A 5,639-nucleotide genomic window follows, 5' to 3' on the forward strand; every position below is an offset into this window, starting at 1 on the left:
CATTATTTACACAAAGATGCTACCCACCCTTTAGATTAGAAGCAATCTGATCACTAAGTATGTACGTACCACTTAGTACAATGGATCTATGGCCAGAGCTCCTACACAGTGCTAAAAGGTAAGAAAACCTGCAAGCAAAAATTAAGAGGCAACACAGTTATTATTCTCAGAGTTGCACTGAAAAGCAGAGCTGTAATAAAGCCATATAAAACCTCCTTGTAGGAATAGTCATGGAAGGCTGCACCTAGAAAAACTACACTAATTCAAAGAGAAATTTACAGTAAAAAACAATTAAAGCTATATATCTTTAAATTCATTTTTTAAGATGTCCCAGATGTGTTCATATTCTCAGGATGTGGTCTTCTCTGGCTTAAACTACATCAGTAGCACATCCAAAAGGACAAATGAATACTGGTTGCTTGTAAAATAAATGGTATGGTCGATTAGCTAGGACTGTGTAACTGGATACAATTTAACTGCATGTACTAGGGTACAAAAGAAAAAAGAAAAGAAAAAAAAGAATAGAAAAAGTTAAACTAAGGACTACAATGGGAAGAAATACCTATTAGGTTAACAGTGCCTGATAACTGGCAAGACCAAATGGGTACTGTTCCAATTAACTATGGTTCCCACAGGATTCAAAGGTGCCTTGAAGCCAGTAGGCACTGACCAGATTCATTTGGGCTCTGAAGACACAGGGACCCAGAGAACAATCAAATCCATGGTACAAGCATTATAAAAGCTGTTACCTGTCTGGTATTTCTGGTTTTTGCCTCTGAGGGTGAGCTAGAAGATTTTTTATGTAGGAATTAAAGGTACCAGCAATAACCAATGGGGACTCCCTGGGGGTGCAACAAATGAGTTACCTGTTCTCTGGGAATTTCTGCTAATTAAATGTCACATACACTTACTTGGTCTGGTTTACACAAAGACATCACCCCAACCACCCAAAAAAAAAGTTATGAAACTACATATAACCACCCCCCCCCAAAAAAAAAAAAACAAACAAAAAAACAAAACAAACAACTCAAACCACAACCCCAATAGCCAAACCAAAACAACAACAAAAAAACCTAGAGACCTTCACTGTAAAAAAATAAGCACAATTCAAATTCATATTCTATACTGGAATCAAAGGATGTGGAGCTGGGACTGAAGCACCTCTATTTCTTGCTTTTCAATAGACTCTCTTAAACAGCTTTGTTCTGTGAAAGAGAAGTAACTGCTGTTGAGCAAACCATAACAGCTCAGGCAACCACAAAGATTACAAGAACCTCCATCTCTCACAGATTTGTGTAATGAACATAATCTGGATAGAGCTACAGTAGAATTAGAGGATTCTGCCCATTACTAGAAGACTGAGACAACCTGTCTTTAAGAAGGCAATCAGGGGATCAAAGATGCACCATATAGTAATTAGCAGAAAAAAAAAAACAAAACATGCCTGGTTATCATGTTTGCTTTGTGTCCTTTAAAAAATTTGCTTAGCCCACCAACTATTTAAAGAAATTATCACATCTAACCTAATGTTCTTCAAAATAAAAGCAAGAAGATATTATGTGCTGAACAAGAATTACAAGTGCAAGGTTTTGGGAACTGTAAGAGTAATTCTCACTGAGACAATGTTGACTCATAAAATACTCTCTTGTGTGCCAGATCACTACTATCAAAGTGCCAAAGGGGAATTGGACACAGAAAAAAAAAATTATCTCACAGATGGTTACAAAATTATACGTGAATACCTTGACCTTACGATTTGCATTTGCTCAGTGGACTTTATAACAAAAATGAAAAGGAAATAATACAGAGAAACATGTAGTTCACGAGCAATATATGAGCATCTGGCCATTTATACACTGGCAAATACTTTTTTAGAGGACTGCAGGATGTCTGAAGCTTAAGCCAGTTTTACTTTCTTCTTTGTACATCTGCAGCTGGGGAAGTGACATTTCCTCCAGTTCCTCTTCTTTATTAGAGGCTATTTTCAAGCTAAAAGAAAGAAAAACCTCACTTATATCATAATTTTTCATAGAAATTCCAAAGATACGTCACCATGTGCCACCTTCTGTCTCTCAGTTTGTTGGAATGCCCCTTCAAGCCACACTTGCTCTTGTAAATGTGAAGCAAAAGACTGAAAGGGTATGGAATATCAAGCAGAAAAACCTCGGGTACTAAAAGCATTATAACTGGCACTTGGATCAGGCAATAACTTTGCACACATCCAGATACTTCAGCTGAATTGATTCTTCCAATATATAAATTGTTGAGATTAGAGATTCTCATGTATGCCATTCAGGTCTATAAATCCCTTCCTGATATAAGAGAACAAAATACATTGAATTAAGCATGCTCAAATATTTCTTTCATCTTATCTACTATAAAAAGATGACAGAATTACTTGTCTTTTGTAGCACATACCTTCAAAAATTTTGAATACTGTTCTTAATCTTATCTGCTTTTAAATCAAGGTGATGATAAATTACTTGGATTTTTTTATTATATTCAGATACATGTATAATCTGGTAACTTCCTCCAAGGAAACAGTGAAGTTTATTTTCCGTAAATTCTTACATAAACAGGTAATAATCTCCAGCTCGACTCAGAAATATTTGCCTTATTTCTCCAGCACTTTTCATACATGGTGAGGAGACATGCACATAAGGCTGGAGCTCAGCATTAAATGAGCAGGAGTAACTCTGAGAATATCTTCTTAGTTATACACATTGCATGTATTAGCTTTTGTTTTATTATTAAGAGCCAAAAATGCTACTCTCAACATACCTAAGCTTATCATTACTTGGTCAGTATCTGTCATGGGAACTAGCCTTGAAAAGGGATTTAAAAAGAAGGAAATAATGAAGAGCTTTAAAGTCAACTGGGAGGCAAGATCACGTTCTGGGTCAACAAAAGCAGCAAACCCCAGATCACAGGGAAGTGGAGGTCTTTGCTATCACCTAAATTACAGAAAAATAAAATAGCAACACATAAGTCTAAGAAGGCCCTTGCAGCTGAGGTCCACAACTGTGTGTGAGGGCAAGGAGCAGAAAGTAGGTGAGGGAAGCACAGGAAGAATTCCAGAACAAGGACCTGTCAGAGGAAAGCAGAGGCAGGCAGAGGAAGGCAGGAAGCCTGGGAAGCCCACTATGGATCCACTGATTACTCTGGCTTCATTCATGTGTGTCAGGCAAATCAGTTCAGGTTCCAGTGAAAGGACATATTAACCAACTCAATGTGAAGTACTGATGGAATCGTAGATTATCTCACATTGGAAGGGATCTGGTTGCTCATTTACTCTTCCAATAGGGGAAACATCACATGAAACACCACATTCAAAATGAAAAAGTTAGTATTTGAAGAAACTTCTTTACTGAAAGGGTTATGAAACACCGAAACAGGCTGCCCAGGGAGGTGGTTAAGTCACCATCCTTGATGTTTAAAAGAAATTCAGATGAGGTGCTTAGGGGCCTGGTTTAGCACTTGATACAGAAGAGTTAGGTTGATGGTTAGACTCAATCTTAAAGATCTTTTCCAACAAAAAATGATTTTATGATACAATGATTTCTCACACAAGCTGACAGACTGCTGCAGTTGACTGCTTGATGATGGGTTCACAAGAAAATTGGTCAAGTATCATGAGGAAATATCCACCGTCCTACTAAACTGGCCATATGCCATCAGCTGTAAATGGCTGGAGAATGGGAGAGTATTAGGGAGCATTTGCACATATGTCTAACCCTAGCTGCTGGTGGCTCCTCCTGGGGGCTGCAGAATATTGGGCCTGGTATTATAAAACAACATCCCTCTTGTTCTTATACAGAAGTTATCTCTGCCTTTCACTTGAAATGTAGTATTGTTTCCTTAAGAGGAGGGGTGTAATAATCCTCAAAATCTTTTGCAATTAACAATTAATCTCTTAAACACTTGGCACCTGGCTGTTGCTAAACAGTTTATGTTGAAAGATTTTTATTTTACTGCTTTTTCAATTTTGAAATACGAAGGTGATGTAGCATCCTAATTGCAGACGCAGTTATACCCATGTAAGTGCTAGTGCTGTTGTAACCTTTCCCTGGATTTCTGAAGTATGTAATTACTATCGTGGCAGATGAATCAGAAGTCCTACTAATGATGGCATTTATTAATTTTTTCAGATGTAAGATGGTATGTGAGGATACAATTAGGTTTCAGATTTTTGTTTGTAAGCAAACAGGAGTTGGTGTTGGACAGTATGTGTGCTGCTGTTGCCTGAACTATCAGTCCTGCCTCCAAACTCCCCTTTGCATATTTCCCACATGAAATATCTTGCAAATCCTAAGGACATCTTGCATCCTCATGAAGCTGCATAGACATGTTACCCAGAATGTACTAATGCAAACAGGATGAGCCAGCACTGCAGACACACCACACAGCACACCCTTTGTTGAATGTAGCTAACATAAAGCCCAGTATCCGAGCTAGTCAAAAGCAAACACTTGGCAGAGGATGTAGAAGCAGCACAGACATGCAGGATACACTTTTTCCTAATACTGTCCCAGTGTCTGGTAGGCGGGCTAGCAGGCAAGAAGAAATCTCAAAGTCCATAGTCATTACCTGAGAAATCTCTCCCAGTGATGTCTAAGAAGGCTTTGTCATGGTCTTCAGAGAGACCTGGATTTCAAATGCACTCTGAATAACCCAGGGCTGAACAGTCCATCACTCAGTGTTTTAGGTAGGAAATTTCTCAGACCTCGTGCATCATCGTATAAAGTCTCTGCAATGGAGGCAAGGATACATCTGATTCTCCAGTGCAGCACCCCATGGTCTGCTCAACATTGCATCTCCTGTCCTACCAACCTCCTTTTTCTAAACACCCTCCCAACTCTCCCAACAGATCAGCAGGTCTCTCAAAAGAAAGTCCCTCGCTCCACCACGATAGTTTCCCAGATTATATCTGATCCGGTGCCTGAAGGAGGACTTCACTGGAAAGAACCCTGCGAGCAGACCACAGCTCCCTGTCCTCCATCGCACCCGGCTGCTGCCCCAGGCTTCCCTCCCCATCCACCCCTGCCTCCTGCGCCTCACGCCGACCCGACCCTCGCCCACCAAGCTATGGTCTCATTCCCGCTCCCTCTGTCCGACCTCTCCCCATCCTCTCCTCATTTTAAGCCCATCTCTTCGTTGTGCTCCATTCACTACTCCCAGCCGCTGTGCTCAGGCTTCCCGTTTCTGTTTCCCACTCCCGATTTTGTCAGACTTTAGCTGCAACAACTTCTTCTGGGGCAGATTTTTATTGCGATGTCCCTTTCCTTCCTTCCCTCCTTTCTTCCCCGACTATGAACACCAGCAAAACGCAGAAAATGCCTCCCGTAGGTACTCACTCAGAGCACAAGAAGTCACACAGAGCTACGCCTGCCCTTACACCGGCACCCCCAACCACTCCTCTCAAAAACCCAGCTACTCTGCAGCTGGGTGGCCCGGGTACCCCGCAGCCGAAGCAGGGTGCTACAAGCTGAACCCACAATTCGAAGAAAACACAGAGTCCTCCTTCCGAGCACACCCGCCCGCTCCACAGCCCCAGCAGCGGCCGCCTTCCCCTTTCCCTCCCTCCCCGGCAGCTCCGCTGGGGCCGCCCCCTCGGCCGCATCCGAGCGGGTTCGGGGCGG

Source organism: Heliangelus exortis, chromosome 2, assembly GCF_036169615.1.
Source record: "Heliangelus exortis chromosome 2, bHelExo1.hap1, whole genome shotgun sequence".
Classification (NCBI taxonomy): Eukaryota; Metazoa; Chordata; class Aves; order Apodiformes; family Trochilidae; genus Heliangelus; species Heliangelus exortis.